Here is a 22,461-nt window from a genome sequence, read left to right as displayed (position 1 = left end):
TTGAGTTTCAGATTTCATTTCATTCAGGAAATGCATGCTAACACAAATCCTGTTATTCTAGCAACTTTCTAAGTTTATAAGAGCAACATTAAAAATCTGCCCCAATTTTGGGCCTTAGTCCCCACATTATTTTAGGCTTTGTCTAGATTTTTTTTTTTTTGCTAACAGGTTGAGAAGTATGGCTCCAATTGTTGTTATTCGTACATGCACAGTAAATAGAAAATCTTGCAGTACAAGGGCAAATTATTTACATTACTAGTCAATAATAAGGTATGTACACTAAAAGTAAAATAGTCAATATACGTACTTTTTACATATTTGCCAATGATAACAGATAGGCAGTATAAGATGTAATGTGGCAGAAATGAACACAGAGTAGAAGTAGAGGTACAAAATATAGGCGTCAAGTATTAGTTAGAAATGGTTGGGGGTAAATCTGTCATGATTACTTTCAATGAAAGCTTTATTTGGGGGGGGGGGGTAATAGAAAGAATGTTGCTTATTACTGATTACGTTAGAAACGCCATTACTTGCTTTTTTGTGTGTGACCTTCCACATGGGATGCTCCCCCGAACCATCCTGAATGGTATTTATTTAGTTTGTTTATCATGTTATTACACTGATCACAACAGATTATACGCAGGTACAGCCTAAGTGAAGTAATTCACAAAAAAATGAAACAGAATAAAGTATCACAGAAGGTAAATAATCCCATAGAAAATTAATACAATATGTAAGCATTATTAATAGGGCAGAAAAACAAGTGTGTATTAATTTTAGTAGGAAATATGAGAGGGAAGCAGCTGAGGACATTGGGTCAAAGTACACGTGATGCAGGTGAGAAGAGAGTTAGGTTATGTGTCTAGTGGAAACACAATTACACCCAAGTATACCCAAGATGCCAAGTTTCCTCAATTCCTGCTGCCCAGATGAAATCCAGCAATACATTCACCTGCAGTAAGTGAGACTCCCAGTGTTCACTGTAGATAATCATATCATTCAAATAAGCAGTGGTATATCAAGTATGTTTTTTTTTAACTTAGTTTATAATCCACTGAAATGTGACTAGGCACTATGTAACTTTAGAGGCAGCACTTTAAACTGAAGTAGGGTATAAGGAGTAGAGACAGCTGTCTCTTCTTTGGCCTGTTCTTTCAGAGGAAGTTCTCATTAACCTTTCAAGTGCCTTCCCTAACATTTCTGAGTTCATCCACTCTTGGCATGGGGGATGTATCAAATTTAGAGATGCCAATGTTCTCAGCTACAATATTTTGAACTATCCACTCAAAACCCCATCTCTTAGTCAGTTACTAACCAAGCACACATCAAATTGTCCCTTACGCTCTTCAGAAAAACACTACTGTCTATCTCTAAAGCCAACAACTACGCAGGACAAGCCCTATTCTCCCACAGCATAGCAAGAAACTGGAATAACCTTCCCCCTACCCTTACCTCTGCTACATCGGCCAGTATGTTTAAAATCTCTCTAAACGTCCACCTCATAAATAAATGGATATGCCCATGCATCACATAACATTTAAACATATCACTTGTGACCAAGATTTCTATTCTCACTGTCTGATATATATATTATATTGTATATCTGTTTGACACTGTATAACAATTATTTCAATCTGCTGAAATTTATTGTGAACTGTACATAATCTATATCTGAACATTTGATGTGCTGAACTTATCATACATTGTACATAATCTATGTCTGAACATTTGAGGTGTGAACTTATTGTAATGTGCTGAACGTATCAGAAATTGTACATAATCTATGTCTGAACATTTGATGTGTGAACGTATTGTAAACTGGAATTAAAATGCATGGAACATTTCTACCCGGGCCTCCGCTGTAAATGAACCTGTGTCCAGTTGGACTATCCCCATAAACAAATGTAAAATAAAAATAAAAATAAAGTAAAATAAAAATGCCATTAAATTTATAAAACTCAGTACAAACCTTGATGGTAATATTTGGTTTTCACATCAAGACCACAGAGTTATTCCCTGCTTTCTGAGACATTTGAATAACTCCAAGTCTAACATTTTCTGTATTTCCTTGATTAAAGCTTCACTTTGAGCTTTAGGGATTCTATAATTTTTCATCCTGACACTTTTTCCTGGTTTGTGACTATATCATTCTTAGCTAAGGTAATTCTCCTTGAAATAACAGAAAAAAACATCTCTGTTCTTTAAAACAAATTAATTCATATATCACTTTTGATGGACAGACAATGATTTAACACTGAGGACCCGGTTCTAGATTTTGGACACAGCCTGTCACTGTGGGTAGTTACAAACATCTCTGTATCTTTCCATGGTTTTAACGCACTAACATGATAAACCTGTTTGGGTTTCCTTTTGTCTGACCTTGTAGTCTACTTCTGTCTCTTTATAAATGACCTCATATGGGCTCCTGCCATGTGGCTATAAACTTGCTCGCCACTGTGGGAATAATGACTAATATGCTGTTGCAACTTTTGAATACCCTTAGCAGGGCATTCCTATGACAGCTTTGCTTCTGAGCATCCTGTAGAAGATTGGGGTATTTCTCTGACAAAAAAAAAAAAAACAGACCGGGTAAAAAAGTGTGTCAGTTTTTCCCATCCTTGCCAACCACACACTTCAGCATACTCTTTAAGGTTTTCTTAAAACACTCTACCAGCCTATCTGTTGGAGGAGGAGTAATGTTCTGAGTTGGTTTGTAACAACTTTCAGTGCTCCATCATGACCTCAGACATGAAAAGGGGTCCCTTGGTACATTAAAATGTCTTTAGGGATTTCCATTCTGCTAAATATAAGCATCAGCTCTCTTACAATAGCTTTAGCACTGGCTTTACACAAACACAACTTGAGAATAATGAATGGCATATCTTAATATACTAAAATAACTGAGGCTCTTCCAAATATCTTGGATAAAGAGCCTACTAGACCTATGGCAATCCTTTCAAAGGAAAAGTACAACAGCACAGAACCTTAACACAACAGTAGAAGTTTACGTATGTTTGCTGTTCCAGAAATAGCACATGGGATTTAAACTGCTGAAGACCAAATGACTGGCCAGATTTCTAGAGTTAGCACTAGTTAAGGATATAAAAGGTATGGCTGCCAATGCCATCTTTAGAGCTTTCTTGCCCTGGATTCTCATCTAGAGAACAGATCTGGAGCCACAACACAGACTGGCCTAGTGTTAAGGATCCCCAGGGTTAGACCAACCAGAAAACATGTAAGCTCAATCTTCAGAACATAGATCAATGGTGAAAAATATGCACCTGAAGAGGATACTAGTGAGGGAAGGTAGAGGGAAGAGTAACTAGGCTAATCACCACAACTTACAAATGCTCACAGAAAATCAAGGAGAGGTGGGAAGGTGAGAGGGAACTGGTACTACAACAATGAACATACTCAAATATCAACACTTATGGTATATTCTCACAAAGCTGCATTATTTTCATCATATATTTCACTGCTGCAGTAATGACAATTGGGAGGACTCCTAAAGCTTATGGACCAGTGGGTAGCTGGCCTGAGCAGGAGTGGTCTGCAGAAGGACAGTAAGATGACTATGGAGACTCCTACCTTTGTTCTAGATGTGATGTTCAGGTCATAGTGCTTGGAGAAAATGTAGACAAGTGACCACACAGCTGCTTCCAGGAAAACATATGAGATGGTTACTCTCAAAAATATAGTGGTGGCTGTTATAGCCATAATGGGGTGAGTTGTAACCTGTGCTGGTATACTCTTTACCATGAATGGTGTAATGAGCAAATACAATGTGCAAGCCATTATAATGTACTTTGTTTGGAAACAGGCGTCTCCACCACCTTTGCAAAGGAAATGAACAGCTGTTACATTGTCATTTCTTTGATTCTGTCCAAGTAATATCTCAATTGTGTGCATCAACAGACTTTAAAATCATTTCCCTCTTGTGTTGGAGAGCTGAAAACAACACATAGGTAGATAATCTGACTCAGTGCACTGTTACACTTACATGTATGAAGACAGGGTTACAGCATGCATGCTGACCCTATCCTCATGGAAGATGAGGTAGGGTTCTTTGCAAGTTAAAGCTTGCAGTTCTGAATGTTTTTTTTTTTTTTTTTTTTTTGGCAGAGTTTACTGCTAAGTAACAGACTAGTTTTCCATTTCAAATCTTTTAGTGGAGTGAAAGCAGGTGTCTCAAAGGGAGGCAAGGTAATTTTTTTTCTAGAAAATAGTTGTGGTGTCCCCTTTACTGGGTAGTCTCAAATGCAGGATCCCTTAAGAAACTGCTTCACTGGCAATACAGAGTAGGCAGGAGGGTCAGGCAGACAGGATAAAATGGCTGAAATGTGTACCTTCAATTTGGCATAAGAAAACACTGACTTAAATAGATTTTACAGGTAGCTCCAGACTGTGGACACTGATACATCAGCCAGGACCTGACTTCACCTTTGGCACCCAAAGGCAGAATCTGTTCCACTTACCTGGGTATGACGTCTGCATATTGGTTCTTCTTAGCCTCCACTTAGTATATGAAGCACTTCCTTTGATTCTTTTTGCATAAAGGGTACAAATACAAAATCATCCATGCTGTCATCCTTAAAGTCATCAGCCTGGAGTGTAAAAATGACATCTAGGTCTGGGTTAAGAAGTCTAGATACTGGGGGCAGCAAAATTGATTCTGCCTTTACTAAGCACAATAGCAATGAGATCTAATGCTAACAAAGCTAAAAGGAAGCTATTAATACCATTTTGTCCTTGACCTTTGAGAACATCCTTAGGATAAGGAATACTGGAGGAAAGGCTGGATGAGGTAAGAAATTGGGAGATATTAAAAATATTACAGAAAATAGAGAGTTGTACTGGATACTAAACCTACAAGCTGATACATGTCAAGGATTAAAAGGCAAGGTCTCTTTAAGACTAAGTTTAAAACAAAGAAGACATATGTTTTAAATAATTAATTAGACAATTCAAGTCTTATTGGGCAGAGAAATGTATTTAATGCATTTGAAAGTGTTGTTTGTATGGTCTGGAGAAGCAATTTTGCGAAAGCGCTTGCCTTGTTTTATTGTCTTTATGTTTTATTGTATTTTATTAAACTTTTCCACCTACACAGTGTTATTCCTATTTTCTGCATATTTTGTTATTGGGAACTTGGCTGATGTGCTCTGTTGGTTTTATCTCTATCATTTTATTTCTTTTACCAGAAGAGAACTATGGTGGAAGGAGCAGGTATTGAACTTGGATATTATCCAGCAACCTTTAAGAATCCTGCTCATCAGCTATGGAACATTATTGCTTTGGATTTCAAACCTTTACTTACAGTGGACTTTAATGGCAATAGCTCTAATGTGGATATTACAGGTACTGAACTAACTGTTTTTAATGAGTGCATTAAGGGGCTGGAAAACGCTTTGTTTGAATTAAAAATCTACAGTGGCAGCGTTTTCATATAGAAGCCTGCATTCATTACAAAGTGGTTCTGAGGGGTTTGCATATATTACTGATGCCCACATATGGAACTAACTATCTGGACTTGTTTAGAGATTGGCAGAAGCTAAATTTAGATACCAGCTTCACATATATAAAACTATTGATTGATTTCTTTAAACCTTTGGAACTGTCAGCTCATGACTCAGTGATAGAAGAGCAGCAATGGCTACAAGATTAATTTCCAGCCAGGCTAGTAGAGCCAGCTTTAGAAGAAATATTGAGTAATGTTTCTGCCTATGAGTAAAGCATAAAACAGAAGAAACAGAAAAAATTACAGACAGATTTTCTTGACTTTAATTGTGGACGTGTTTTCTTGGTCAACTACACATGCCCCCTCTGTTGAATGGAATATTGAATTGGAAGTAAATGTTATTAAGAACAAGTCTGTAACTAGAAATTCAGGAGTGGAAGTGGAAGCAACAGTACCTGTGATGAGTGATTAATCACTCTCTCCAGCCTCTGATGCTGTTCCAATTGTCAGTTCCACTTTTAATGTTAGTAATGCTGCACTCGATGTAAGACCAAAGAGTTCACCGAAAATTGGGCATAAGCAGGTTTTTCCGAATCTTCCCCTACCTACACGGAACATAGATTGCCCAGAGAGAGAGGCCGCTCCCACAGCAGAGGGTGCAAGAGGGGAAACAAGCATCTGGATGACCTGCAAAGACCAACGCTGAAAAAAGTGTGGTCAAGAACGGCAAAAACAGTGAATCTTTAGTTAACATCTCAAGAAGGCATTTAACTAAATATGAGGAAATCTATGCTGCAGAGAGGTTTATCGTTTATTCCATCTGCTAAATCAACTTTAGTAGAAACCTCATTGGACATTAGATTATTCGCCAGGAATGTTATGTTACAGGCTATGTTTACTGATAATGATGATGCAAGTACCTACAGAAAACCCAGAACTTTCTGTCCAAACTTGAGTTCAGCCCTTGAAACATTTTGTACAGTACGTGATCATGATTTGAATGACCTGTTAAATAATAACTCTAGTATATATTATACTATATGTGATCATGATTTGAATGACTCTTAGTACTGATAATACCATTGTTATAAAATCGGTTGACAAAGGTGGAGCCATTGTCATTATGGATACCAATTTTTACGATAGTAGTATTTTAGATATGTTGAAGGATGATTGTGTTTATGAGGTGGTCTCCATGCAGAATATTGAGGAGACATGGAGGAACGTATGCTCGATGTTATGTAATTGTTTTTTAAATCAAGATATTAGCCCTGAATTGTATAAGTTCTTTATGGTTGATGTACTCTCTATTCCACTATTTCAAGGTTTACCAAAAGTGCATAAGCATCTTACACATCCAGTGTTCAGACCCATAGCTTCTGGCCGTGGATGGGTTACAGAATTTATCTCCATTTTTGTGGAGAGACATCTAAAAGTATTATTAGATAAAGTAGATAATATATTACATGATACTGGACAATTTCTATGACAACACTATTTGTTACAATGGACGTCTGTTCATTATTTATGGTTATTCCCAAACGATGAGGGAATAGACTAGGTTAAGAATTTCTTATTGGGACATAGTGACTACACTCCTAGGTTTATTGATCTGTTATGTTTGTTTACAGAAACTATACTTGAGAATAATATTTTCTCATTTAAGGATGAATACTATTGACATCATTATGGCACATAGGGAGTATGCATATGCTATTGGTAACAACATGTTTATACCCCATGTTAGGTTTTACTGCAGATTCATGAACAATGTCTTTATTTTATGAGCAGGAAGTTATAAGCAGTTTGAAGATTAGGTTACCTATCTACACAGTACTAGCTCATTTCTAAGATATGAATTTCATGTTTCAAGTAGGAGAATTGATTTTTTGGATGTTAGGCTGAAGAAGGATAATATGAACATGATAATGACTAGCAGCTATAGGAAGTCATGCCATAGAAATCATCTCCTACATCGCCAGAGCCAACATCCACCCCGTATTTATAAGTATATTATACGTGGGTAGGCATTACAATTACCAAGGTTATATAACAGGGATGAGATGTTTGAGGAAGAAATCGATGTTATGCGACAGGAATTGCAAGACAGGGGCTACTCTGGTTATGAACTGAATAGAGAGCTATCAGACATAAAAGCAACTAGAAATGGGAGAGGTAAACCCTATTTTCAAAGAAATCTTTGATAGAAGAAAGAGATAAGATTTCTTCTGGCTTTAGTATGGCAGGGGTACCTATTACCATGACTTATTCTAGTAATCTGAGTTCTATATATAGTATCATAGAGAAGAACTGGCATATTCTCACTTCAGATCACTACATCAATGGTGTGATAGGTACAAAACCTTGCTTCAGATTCAGAAATAAAAAAACTCTTAAACAGATGTTATGCTATGAGAAAGGTAATACAACACAGAACAAAGAATTTTGTATATTCCCATGTGGGAATTGTAACTTATGTTCATTTAGATAGTGACAGTAGTTTTATACATCCTATCACCAATAAGAGATATTTTTTCAGGGTAGTAGCAAACTGTTTTATGAGCCATATAGTTTATTTGGCACAGTGTCAGCCCTGTAGACAATTCTATAGAGGGAAAACAAATCATTGCTTTAGGGATAGAATTAGAGAACATATTCATGACATCAGACAGGGGAACATTTTAAATTCCCTAGCAAAGCATGCTATGGATAAGAGTGAGGACCACTGCTTTAAGTTTAAAGTAATTGAAATTATTAAATTGGGTAAGAAATTGGGAGATCTTAAAAATATTACCGACAATAGTGAGTTGTACTGGATACTGAACCTACAAGCTAATAGATGTCAAGGCTTAAATGGTAAGGTCTCTTTAAGACCAAGTTTAAAACAAAGAAGACCCATATGCTTTAAATAATTAATTAGGTAATTCATGTCTTATTGGGCAGAGAAATGTATTTAATGCATTTGAAAAGTGTTGTTTGTATGGTCTGAAGAAGCAATTTTGCGAAAGGACTTATCTTGTTTTATTAGTTTTGTTTTGTTGTATTTTATTAAACTTTTCCACCTACACTGTGTTATTCCTATTTTTCTGCATATTTTGTTATTGAGAACTTGGTTGGTGTGTTCTGTTGGTTTTATTTCTACCAGAATAAAAAAACTAGGTTAGAAAAAGTTCCAGGACAATAAAAAAACCCTCTAAGACTGATTTTCTCATCCTTTCAGTACACAAGAGGTCTTGTAATATATGACTATGGGCCAGGTTTAACACTGTGCTTTAAAAGGATTGAGGAACTAACAATTGTTTAACTACCACTTTCCACTTTTTGTCAACTTGGTAAACAAGATCATGACTTACATGACTGTTATACTAGTGATAATCAACAGAAATAGTTTGCTACATATTTTACACCATTATCCTTAGATATTTTTTATGCTGGCTCTAATGGTTTACAAGTGTTTTGCTACAGTGAGTAGACTAATTTCAGGAGAGGACATGAGCAGGAGAAAGGTGAGTGGCTGACTTTGCAAAACAACAATTTCTCTTAAAACTTTCACTTTATTTCTGGCTTCTGTCAAGATGGGATCCTCCCGATGTTCCTTCTTAAAACTCACGACTAACACTTAAGTCGATCATTCTTCATTAATGTCTTCAGACCCAGATTCATTCTCAGTGGAAATACCCCTGTCTAGTGCAGGTAGGCTATTTTCTGTCTTTTGGTCATTATGGAAATGTATTTCAGAGAAGAGTAAGCGTTTCTCACTATTAACGTCACCCTCTATGGATTCCTGGGATCCATCATTCATGTATGCCCACAAATAAAGGAAGTCTGGGTATTACCCCAACACAATACTGTAGTGTGCTTTAACAAGTATAATACTACTTCAGCTGAGAGGATATGTTTTTGGGTACTACTGACAGTAACTGATTCAGCCCCTTCTGGAAACACTAAATTGTATTAGAGGTCAAGTTTTAGTTATATGCCTAAATTCATAACAAAGAATTTCTGATTCTGCATCCTACACTTATAATAATGTGTTGGGCAAGCATATTTTTGTATCTGAAAGGGCAAATCTCTTTCTTCTTCTCCCCTTCCCCTTAAACATCTTACTACTTTCTGTTTTCCCTTGTGACTTAGAATGAACTGAACAATCATCTGTAGTCTGTAACAGTTAACCAGATCCACAAATTGTTCCACAGAAACTAGATTACTGTGGTACATTACAGAAAACAATCCATATTAACATTGTTTCCATGTTCAAACTTTATACATCACATATCTTTTATCTTTTTTTTGTAATTATCATCAGTTCAAACTACATAAATTGTTGAATTACTACCTTCCAGTAAACCTCACTCTTCCTCCTCTTGAAGTTTATTCTACATGTATTGTTCACACAATTTCCAACAGTTTTTTCTTTTTGTAATTTGTTCCTCACTTTCTAAAGATTTATCCTTCCATTCTTTTATATCTTTTATAACATTCAGTACTTCAAATACAGTTAGTTTTGACCTTGATTTCCATTTTCTAGGAACTGCTTTTTTGGCAGTCAACTGAAGTAAACTCGATAATGACTTACTATATCTAGGGGATTCAGATCCTGTGTCATAGCTAAAAAAATATCATACTATGTTACAGTCATTTGCTAACTCAATACTTCTGACACAGCACCCTGTAGGGAATTTTTTAAATTTGCCAACTCATTACATTCCCAAAACAGATGCTCACACTTATCTTTTTCTTCCCCATCAAACCTTCAACATTTGCTATATACCTGATGAAAAATTCTATAACGTTTGCTTGGAGTATAAAAATACTTATGTAAACACTTCCAAGCAAAGATACTAAACCTTCTGGACTTTGTTGCATAATTAGGAGCCAATGTCATACGTCTCAACTGTCCTGAATTACTCAGTTTTTACTGAGTTTTGGGGTCCAAATAATGGGGTGCCACGATTCCCGAGTGGCACCCCTTCATTCCTGATTATTTTCCATTGTTTCCCAGCTTTTTTTTAAATTGTTTGGCGCTCGTTTTTGAGCTGACGTCATTGCGTTCGTTTTTGAGCTGACGTCATTACGTGCGTGATGACGTCAGTTCCATCACCCTGTCAGAATTGAGCTTAAGGGCATGCATCACTGTTTGATTTGAATGGATCCACAAGCGGGAAGGAAACTAGTTTAAGGATCTGCAATGCTCCTGGTGAACAGATACTTGTATTTATAGTTCTTTAGTGGGAGACAGAGTTTCAGGTATCTGAACACTGGTTTCTGCTGGCCATGAACGGACACGAAGACATTCATATTTTCAAGTATCTGAACTGCTTGTAGTTATATTTTTGCTTTTTGCTGCTGTGCTCATCGCATTTTCAGGTATCTGAACTTATTTCTGCTGCTGGAATGAATGAGAGTGATGCTCGCATTTTCTTGAACCGCTTCTATTTATATTTTTGATTTCTGCGGCAGCGCTCATCGTATTTTTAGGTATCTGAACTTATTTCTGCTGTTGGCATGAACGAGAGTGATGCTCGCATTCTGCTGCTGCACTCGTATTTTCAGGTATCTGAACTTATTTCTGCTGCTGGCATGAACAGGCACTCGTATTTATATATGGAGAGTGACGTTCACATTTTCAGGTATCTGAACTGCTTATATTGTCTTGCAGAGCTGAACTGGCCATGAACAGAGGTGTGTGTGTGTGTGTGTGTGTGTGTGTGTGTGTGTGTGTGTGTGTGTCTGTGTGTGTATGCATTTATTTCTTGAACCAAGACGCAAGTTATAACTTAGAGGACAACTACTTGATGTTAGTGGCAGAATTATTTTAGTTATCTGTTGTCTTGTGTTTAACGGCCTTAACAACTATTAAGCGAGGCTTTAAATGTAAATATCTAGTTGGTTAAATAGACAGAATATTTCATTTACAGGGGAAGCCCATGAAGCAAAGATGTTAGTCTGATCTGTGTCTATTAACTCAGATTTGGAAGTATAGAATTGGTAACATGCAGTTATAAAATAAGGTTGTTAATGTGTTTCAGTTGATCATTATTAGTACAGGACAGGGCATGTAATAAATGTGACATTTACACATATACATACTGATAGCAGGTTGTTGCATATTTCTTTCTTAAAGTAAACTCAAATTATGAAATGTCTGCTCAGTGATAAGCATATGATCATGCTTTTTTCATGAAGAATTAGCTTTTATAATTCCAATATTAGCTTTTCATGATAATATTATCAACCTGAAGTATGATGAAGTAAATTATTTTTAATGTTATTTGATTGCATGATGCAGTATGTTCATGAAAGCACAACATAAGTTTACAACTTTATTTGATTTTTTTTTTATGGTTTGGGCCCTTTAAGACATCTGTGCTCTGGGCTGTTATTTAAAAATCTGAATTCTTATGAAGGAATAGATGCATATTATGAAAAAGACTAATGCTAATAATGGAAAACTATGGGGCTTTCATGATAGTGAAGAAGTCCGCAGTACTTAAGGGGAATCATATTGAATATTAATATTTTATGTTCCCTGTCAAACTATATCAATGAACATGGATGGGCTTGAACAACGCAACAACAGAATTAGTTTACAGCCTATTTTATTTTGGTATGGTAAAACAAAACCTTTTATTCTAGCAATTTTCTAAGTTTATTAGATCAGTATTTGAAATTTGTCCCTATTTTGGGGCTGTATTCCACCATTATTGGCTTTGTCCAGGTATTTTGTGCTAAGAGGTTGAGAGCTATGGTGAGAAGTGAGAACTGAATTCAGTAAATGATAGCCATTTAAGTTTCAGTCTTCCTGTCTTTCAAGAAGCTGCTGATTTGGCATAGTGGTATGTTGCTCTGACTGTAGTGCACAGTGTCCTGGGTTCAAGACTCGGCAGTGAAATGCATGGCGATAACACTACATTTTATTCTAGCAACTTTCCAAAATTATACAAGCAATGTTTAAAATGTGTCCCTGGTTTTTGGCCTTTTCTACCCATCCCTCCCAAAAAAAAAAACAAATTGAAAATAAGTGCGACAAGCTGTGCAAGATGCCTATGGAACCCATCCCTCCCAAAAAAAACAAATTGAAAATAAATGCGACAAGATGTGCAAAAATAAGTGCGACAAGCTGTGCAAGATGCCTATGGCACCCATCCCTCCCAAAAAACTGAAAATAAGTGCGACAAGCTGTGCAAGATGCCTATGGTTTACACTGTCATATATTTTGTGTGTGTGTGTGTGTGTAATACGTGTGTGTGTGTGTGTGTGTGTGTGTGTGTGTGTGTGTGTGTGTGTGTGTGTGTATATATATATATATATATATATATATATATATATATATATATATATATGTGTGTGTGTGTGTGTGTGGGGAAGTAAACTTTTATGATGGAAATGTTCTGAATTGGGCAGTTTTGTCATTAGTGGTTCATGCATTTTGTTTCATTGCCTACAGGAAAAATGTTCAAACAATAAATTTACAATGTGCTCTAACTTAAGTCTAACAAGTGTGTTGTATTATTATACAAGGAATATAATTTAATAAAGTCAGGAAGGTGTATCAAAGAATGCATATATGTTTCTTGTTTTGTGTTCTTGGGCCTGTGATTTGAAAACAGCCCAAAGGTAATCTTTATCCACCACTGGCCAGATGCATTTTCTTTCGATGTGATGTGGGTTTCAATGAATGAGAGTTTCAAGGGCAGAGAAGTTTTATTGCCAATTCTATTTTCATTGTGAGACAGTATTGGTTTGTTTATAAGATATCTCTATTAGTGTGTGTGCATTGTGCTATAAAATGTAAAAATAAAATCCAAATAATCATTGTAGAAGTAAAGCAGTATGCATGCGCACATTAGTGTTTATGATAAATGAGGCGAAATAGCCAGGTAATGGGACATTGGAATGACTACAGGAGGACTCTGCTGCCATATTTTGGTTGTCTGTTCTTCAGTTTGCATTTAAAGGTTGGTATTCCACAATTCCATTGGAGTGGGTGGGGTTATGTAATTATGTATGCAAATTTGATGTTAACCAGCGTACAGATTTGTACCTATTTTTCATGGGCCTTGTCCAGATTTTTGATGTTTCCAGGTTGAGAGGTATGGAAGCCATGCATATGTCCTCCCATTCTTCTCTTTTACATTGCTTCTCCAGTCTCTCTACCCAATCTTTTTGAACCCTCCACTGATAGATACTTATACTTATCATGAATAATATATATTCCCTACTAATTACCTCTTTTTTAGCAGCAGCTTCTGTTGTAGGTTTGACTAAAAACCCAACCAGACCAAGTCTATCACTTAAGATCCCCCTATCCATTTCTCTTTGCCTGTACTCTATCAATCCCTAGTAGAGAAGGCAATCTCTAGCCTGCATTCCAAACATATTATTGACCTAATCCCACAATATTAACTTTCTCTCTCTTCTTATTTGCTCCCAGTACCTTGGTTCCTTTGCCATTGTTCTCCAGCCCTCTTTTGCCTATTTTCTGTACCCCTACTTGCAGTCATCCTTATTGTCAAAATCTCCTTTCTCTGTTCTTATGTTGGCTTAGTTCTTAGAATACGTTCTGCTATTTTATGAATATAATATCTTTTTTAATTTCTCCAAGTCTTTTGGGTTTCTAATGCCATGACGGGAATGGACCCCATTCCTAAATCAAAGTATGATTAAAGTTCATGAAATTAGTATTCTTTCAATCTTTGATGTCAGCCATTAGTGCTCTTCACAGCACCCACAATGTGCCCAGTAATGACTCCTTCTGCAGTTCATATGGAGTTACACGTACTGGTAACATATCTAAATACAACTGTAAATTATTTTAGACCTGTTGCCCTTACTACTATTGAAACTGTCTGGGTATCTTTCTTCCACATTGCTCTTGTTTCTGCCTGCAAATCCTGATATTCCACCCTACAGCCATTCTATCTCCTATTTCTAAAATAATGAAAAAATGTTTTCAAATTCAACTCATGGATTACCTATCCCAAAACCAACTACTTTCCACAACTCAGCATGGATTCCACTCTAGTCATAGCACTACAACTGCTCTCCTAACCTTCCTAGACACAGTTAACCACAGCCGCAATGATGGTAAACTTGTCTCTGCACTCTTTCTTGATGTCTCTAAAACTTTCAACACCATCTCCCATCCTCTACTCCTTTCTAAGCTCTCACACCTTGGCTTGTCCACACCAATCCTTAACTGGTTCACCAGTTACCTCACAAACAGACAACAATCGACCAGATGGTTGCACTCTTTCTCTACTTTTCTCATTACTTCTACCGGAGTTCTCCAAGGATCCATCTTAGGGCCCCTCCTGTTCAGTACATTTATTAATGACTTTCACCCCACTCTCACTCATGCATCTGTAGTTCAAAATGCAGATGATTCTACTATTATCTGCTCTGGTAACTCTGAAACCGAACTTCTGACCATCACCCAGAATGCTTTCTCTGTTACCGAAACCTGGATGACAAATAAACACCTTGCCCTCAACCCAAATAAAACAAAACTCTTGCTCTTTACACCCAAAAAGTACCACCATTAATAAATCTGATTTCATCATTTCCTCCTCCAACAAGACTGCATAAGAGGTAGTTTCCCATACTAAGTTACTTGGCATAACCTTAGATGACAACTTAACCTTTGAGCAACACATCCACAACACCATCAAAAAAACACACCAAAAACTTGGTACCCTCTACCGACATGAACACTTTTTAAATTACTCTACTAGAAAAACATTGCCCACACTTTTCTTCTACCTTCTCTCCTCTATGGTGCCCCCATTCTGACAAACATCCAATCGTCATTAAAAAATAAAATGGAGAGCTGCTATAACAAAATTGCTAAATTCATTACTAGAGCAAAATATTCCTCCCACCACTGTCACTCATTAAAATCCCTGAACTGGCTAGAACTCCCACAACACCTAACTTACATACAACTAGCCACAGCACACAAATTCATCTATAATTCCTCCAAATGCCCAGCCCTGGCTTCACTTCTGACTCTATCAACCAAACCGTTCACTAAGATCTGAAAATCAAACACTTATCCAAGTTAAGAGCCCTAAACTCCCGGTAGGCCAATACCTTTACTCTTTCACTACAGCTAAACTCTGGAATGCCCTTCCACCTTCTCTATGGACTATAAATAATGTCCCATCATTCAAAAAATCACTCTACCAACATCTCTCCTCTCTTTGGCTATGCACTTGCACCATCCCCAGTTCCTCAGTCACCTGATTACTAATCTGGCTCATCTCTCAGATACCCACACTTGTCTTCACTCTCCCTATTGTGCACTCACCCTTAATCACAGCACAGTGTGCCTCAACCCTGCTTCACATGGTGTGTAAAAATTGTGTAAGTGCAGATTATCATTATTTGTCTGATCTACCGAGTATCTGCCAAGCACCCGAGTCTTCCACAAAATGTTGCTATACATTGCTTATGTTACTGTGTCACTTCTGACCCCTATACTACTCTATTGTATATTGTTAAATGCTGTTATTACTCTTGTAAATTGTTAAATGCTGTTATTAACTCTCTAAATAATCTCTTAATTATGTACACTGGTTGTTTTTTTTTTTTGGAGCTTTTCTCCCCAGGCCTCCACTGAAAATAGGCTCATTTCAGCCCAGTAGACTTTCCTGGTTAACAAAAGCAAATAAATAAATACGAAACAATGTTATGACTTTGTATCTCTCTGTATGCAAGACACTGTACCCACTGGGTGTGGCAATTTCAATGATCAATGCTACTCTTGTCTTCTTTTCTTGGACCACTATATCCGGTTTTCTAGCATCTGTCAAGTGATGCAGACGTCTTAATTTTCTATGATGCTTTGTGGCTCATGTTTACAGTGTTTTTTGGCCACTTTAATAACATGTTTGCACAATCCCCAGTGCAACACCATTATTATGCCTTTCATTATACAGTCCTTCTGCCATTAGTATGTCACAACCAGCAACGAGATGTGCAACTGTTTCCAATTCAGTTTTACAAAACCTACATTTGTCTGTTTCTCACACATGTTCAATGGACTTTATAAACCAACGTGTACTCAGCCCACTATCTTGGGCTGCCGATATTAGCCTTTCATCTCTTGGTTTGAATTCGCCTCTCCTCAACCATTCTTGTGTTCGTTCCTTATCAACATGAGGTTCTTCCAGAAGTTTTCTATACATGCAACTATATTTATGCTTTTTCCACATTTCTTGTCTTCTCATTTGATCCTTCACCTTACATTCTTTCTTTTGATTTTTTGGCACATTCAGTTGCTGCCTGATTTTTATCTACTTCTGGTTTGATTTCCATTCCTGCTTGACGCCGATAAACTTCTGCTATATTAAGCAGAGAAGTCAAATATCCTGTATGGCTGCTATTATTCCCTTTAAGGATATGCATCCAAAATCCCACTCTGCTTTTTCTATTTCTTGACCCCCCCCCCACTTCATTATCTTTTCCATTTTGAATTAGAACCTTCTGCTTCAGTAATGTATATGAGCCTTACCTGTATAGCTCTAAAATATCCCTACAAATCAGGTAATCCAACACCTCCTTGTTTTTTAGAAGGATCAACTTATCCCACTTAACTCTTGCCCTCGTCCCCTTCCAGATAAATACCTTCAATTCTTAATTATTGTCTACAACTTCTCTTCTGGTTGATAACAATATGCCTGATTCTATGCAAAATTAATGTGACTAAAAACATTTTCACTGCTTGTATCTTACCATCCATACCCATAAAGTTTCTCAGTTTTAGTATTATCTTTTGTTTAGTCTCTTCCCACAAACCCTTAGCTGCCATAACAGAATCATTTTATCCATACTCCTAAATACTTCATCTTATTGTGTCCCCATAAATATGGGAATCGCTGAAGACAGTTGCCTTTGTTTCATCTTCATTCATTTTAATTCCTGAAAATATTTGAAAATATCTCAAAATATTCCATATCACTGCGATGTCCTTTTCTGGATATCAAGCACAAATATCATCATCTGTAAGTAAAGCCAAATTTTCTTGATTAACATATCAATTGTATCCTTGCATTTCTGAATTCTTTATTTTCTTTGCCAATGACTGTAAATATAAAGCAAATAAAGGGCACCCCTGCCTGGTTCCTCTCTTCAAACACAGATAATCTGAGAGGAACCCTCTTACTTTAAGCCTTGCCTCCATCCTTCATATATTCTCCTAATCAACTTTATTATTTTATCAGGAAATGCATATATTTCCATTGCCCTACTAATAAAATCCCAGCTTACTCTGTCAAATGTTTTCTCTGCATCAAGACCAATGAACAGCAGCAGTATTTCCTTCATACCTCTCAACTCTAAAGATTTTCGCAGAATGTCCATATTTTTGCTTCATATTTTTCGTCCATTTTTTGTAAAATTGTGGTTTTTCTGTCAAATTAGTGACAAATAATTGAAAACAGAAGTTAAAAAAATAATGACGGACATTTGAGTTTCAGACTTCATACCCTTCAGTAAGAGCAATATTTAACAATTGTCCCTATTTTTGATCTTTTGTCCCACTTTTATTAATGGCTTTGTCCAGATTCCTTGCTCTAAGAGGTTCAGAGGTATGATTTCCTTACATTTTGCTTCCTTCTTCATTGTTCTATTAATGTTGTCAAGAGTATGCTCCCCCTCCACAAAATCACATTGATCCATATCTATCAAAACCTTTGGCATTCTTTTAGCTAGTATAGACAGAAACGCTTTCAAACCATGGTATAAAGTTGAAATGGGCCTATATGAAGCTGGGTCTGATGGTTCTTTACCATCCTCAGGTAATACAGCCAACACAACTTTCTTCCAAGATGTTGGTGCTTCCCATTTTATTACTTTTTTTCCTCTTAACTTCCACAGGAATACCATGTGCTCCTGCAAACCTTTCTATAGACATGCTATACCTCACCATTTTATCTCATGTCCTCCAACCTAACTGTTAATAACTGAGCCTCATCTAACTCTAATCCTGGCATATTTATTTTTTCCATAAATATTTCCATTTGTACTTTGGTCACAATAATAAGGTCAACTAGGAGGACATATGAGGGATTGGAGGTGAGAATTAAAGTGGTAGGTTCCTCTCTGTTAAATCCCTTTTGAACAGATGAATCAGGCAGGAGTATCATCTTTCCCCTTTGACAGTTGCTTTATATTTAGAACCATTGGGAAAGAAAATAAGAGACTCAGAAATCCAAGGAGATAATTGGCATGGTAATCAAAAAAGTTGGCTTTATTTTCAGATTATATTTTTCTGTACCTGATAAAACCAGAAATAGACATTTCAGTGTTGTGGAACATGCTGAGACAGTTTCAAGTCTTTTCAGGATACAAAATGAATGAAGATAAAATAAAGGCAATTGCTGTAAACTATGTACTCAAGCCTGAATTGGTTCAGCAATGCCCATATTTATGGGGACAATATAACATGAAGTACTTAGGGGTATGGGCTAAAATGATTCCGCTATGGCAGCCAAGGATATGTGGGAAGAGACGAAACAAAGGATAATACAAAAACTGAGAAACTGGAAGCTCTTGCCTATGGATATGGATAGCAAGACACATGCAGTAAAAATGTTTTTAGTGCCTTTAGTTTTATATACAGGCATATTTACAACTACTGGAGAAGTTGTGGATAGCAAGTAAAAAAATGAAGGATTTTATCTGGAAGGGGATATTTCAGAGCTTCACAGTTAAGGCTCCTATACATAACACAAGCTGAAGGTTATAATTCATTCACAGTTAATGCTCCTATACATAGCACAAGCTGAAGGTTATAATTCAAAGTGGAAAGGGATGATGATGAAACAGGGGGAAGCTCAAGAAATAAGGAGAGACTGTGATCTTGGATGTGGATCCTTAAGGAGAATAACAACTACCATACAGGATATAATATTCATAAAAAAGCAGAACATATTCTAAGAACTAAGCCAACACAGGAATGAAGAAAGAAGAATCTGCCGATAGGGATGACTGCAATTAAGGGTACAGAAAATACACAGGAAGAGGTTGGAATTTACTGGATAAAACTGGCACAGGAACCAAGGCATTAGGAGTAAATAATTACAATGGGAAAGGTAAAAGAATGGGAGGACGGCAAGAATAAATTTGCACTGCAGGCTAGAAACTACCTTCCTTATCAAGGCCTGATATCAGAGTATAGGCAAAGTTTATGGAATAGGGGGATCCTAAGTGAAAGACCAGCACCGGTAGAGTTTTTAGCTGAATCTAGAAGAGAAGGAAAGGGATGATTAGTAGGCAAATAAAATATTTCATGATAACTATAAGAATCAATCACAGGAAGTTAAGAAGGATTAGGAAGTGAGATTGGATAAGTAATTCACAAGGAAATACTGAGAGGGTTTATGCATGGCTTCCAAATATGCAACAAAGTCTAGAAGATTTAGGATTTTTACTTGGAAGTGTTTGCACAGATATTTTTATAGCAAAAGAATTTTTCCTCAGGTAGATTGCAAATATTGGAGGTGTAATGTGGAAGAAATAGGTAACTGGAACAGTTTTTTTGGGAGTGCAATGAGTTGATGGACTTTAAAAATTCCCTGCAGACTACTCTGTCAGAAATACTGGATTAGCAAACTGATGTAAGCAAGGAAATGATCTGATACAGAATCAGAATTGCCTAGACATAGTAAAAGCCTACCTCAGTTTAATTCTGGTGGCTGCCAAAAAACAATTACTAGAAAACAAAAATCGAAGTCTAAACCAGCCATAAGAGAGGTAGTGAAGAGAGTAAATGAGATAAAAGAACTGCAAGTGGGATCTTTAGAAAAGTATAGGAAATAATTACATAGAAAATGGGAGTTGTGGGAATAATGCATGCAGAATAATGTTTTGGAGGAGGAATGAGGTTTAAGGGAAGGCAGGAATTGAATGAGCTATATAATGTTCAATTGACAATGACTGTAAAGAAAATTATATGTGATGTATAATGCTTGCAACTGATAATATGTCAGCATGGTTCGTTTTCATTGATATAAAAGTGTGATTGCCCATGTCATAAGTCATAATTCAATAAATATGCTTTTTGTTTTAAAAAAAAAAATTGTGCTGTGGAATACCAGTCCAATTGGTAATTTGTGCTTTCCTTAAATTATTAGAGACTGTTCTTTCCACTTTTTTTGGGTACAGCACAAAATTACAGGTTACCTCTGTGTGCTCTGTCTTCTAACTCTACTATTTGAAAGAGCTGCTCCTGAGAATCCTCATGCTCAGCCAGCTTTTTCTTCATTTCAGCATCTGATTTTTGCACTTGTATTAGTTCACCTAAATAGTTAGTTTAAGCTTCTTCTATTGTTCTCATCCTTTTGTCATTAGAGACAATATATTCCTTTGATGTTTATTTTAATTTAATCATCTCTAAGCATATCTGATTTATTTCTTTCTTTAAATTACTGGAAGCCATCTCTTGAACCAAAGCTAAAACCTGAACTGTTTTTTTGCTGAAGAAACCTTCCCAGATAGTGTTTTCCCTTCACCTTTTCTGACTGGTTTTATTTCAGATTTTCCAAATTTCTTCTTTGCTGGCATCCAGGCAGTGTATTTACTAGCTAGTTACCGAATTTTACCCCAAAACATTTTTAACAGCACTCTTTTTTTTCTCAGTTTCTGTTTTCACACTGGGACAGTTAAAGTTAAGCTGATGATCAGTGTGCAGCCATCTTGAAACTCCCCCAGGAAGATTACCTTTGTACCGGAACTGCAATGGTAACCTAAGAATGTGCCGGCATTACTGATTTCTTTTGTCTGATAGTCATTAAGGTAAAGACATTCCAGGTCCAAAAAAAAAAAAACTTTTTGTGCCTATCCATTCAAGAATGGTATTAGCAGACTAGCCCAGTTAACATTTGGACAATTTTCACTTTTAACAGTCCACTCAGACGTCGGCAGACATACAGTAACACTGTTGAGGAGAGCCACTTTTTGGAAAGTAGCCAGCTCTTATTTTCCGTAACTAAGGTTGTGAGCTTCCTATTTGTGTTCTTGTCCTTCAGTAAGGGATCATAATTCTCACTGCAGGATTTGTATTGCCCTTCATTGATTATCATAATTTTTTGAAGCTCTATATTTCTCTGTAGGGCCATGGCAAAGGCACTGAGATATTCTTCATGATAGCTAAGCAGGGCTTAAAGAGCATGAATACTTTATTTTTGTACAACAGAAATCTGATGCAAGGCACCATCATTCTGAAACAATTCTACAGCTTTATCCATGATGCTCTCTAACAAACTTCATTACAGTCCACTATGGCAAAGAAAGCAGTCAAATTCCCCAGCATCTCCTCCTACATGTGATAAAGAAGCACTTCATTTTGGTTGCAGTACTGGACAGTCTACAGTTCAAAAACAAAAATATTTTAATGAGTTGATGTCTTAAAATAATGCTTTTTTTCAGCAGCAACAAACCCAGGAACTTAGATAAGAATGAATTAACTTCACTTAACAAAAGTTATAAAACAGAAGAGCAGCTCTGCTTACTTTTCCAAAAGGAAAACAATCTCTTGGATAACAAGGGGTAATAAAACTGTTTCAGTACTCCTGACTGGTTTGTCTTTCTTCATAGCTCACACAGAATTATCATATCTTTTTAGTAAAATGATTTTATTTCACTAGAGTATACTAAACTGTCTCCAAATTATGAATCACCATTTGTTTTAAAGACCGAGCTAACTACATCTCTATCAGCACAGAGCTCCATGTATGCAGTAAAAATGTAAAGAAAACACCCCCCTATTTAAATTTGAACTAACCCAAGCCACACATAACTAAGTCGCTCAGGGTTTGCATATCTACCATCACAGAGCAATCCAGTCAACTGTCACATTATTTATTCAACTATTTATTTATCCAACCATCACACTATCTATTTATCCATCCATCCAACACTCACATATACACACATAAAGTATAAAGACAATAACAAGTTTAGGATTAAATCCCATATCATAGCGCTTTTGAGCCACTGTG

The sequence above is a fragment of the Protopterus annectens genome, chromosome 3.part0 (assembly GCF_019279795.1).
Source record: "Protopterus annectens isolate FY-2018-M chromosome 3.part0, PAN1.0, whole genome shotgun sequence".
In the NCBI taxonomy this organism is placed as follows: domain Eukaryota; kingdom Metazoa; phylum Chordata; order Ceratodontiformes; family Protopteridae; genus Protopterus; species Protopterus annectens.
The sequence above is the reverse complement of the archived record's forward strand: the minus strand, read 5'-3'. Positions refer to the sequence as shown.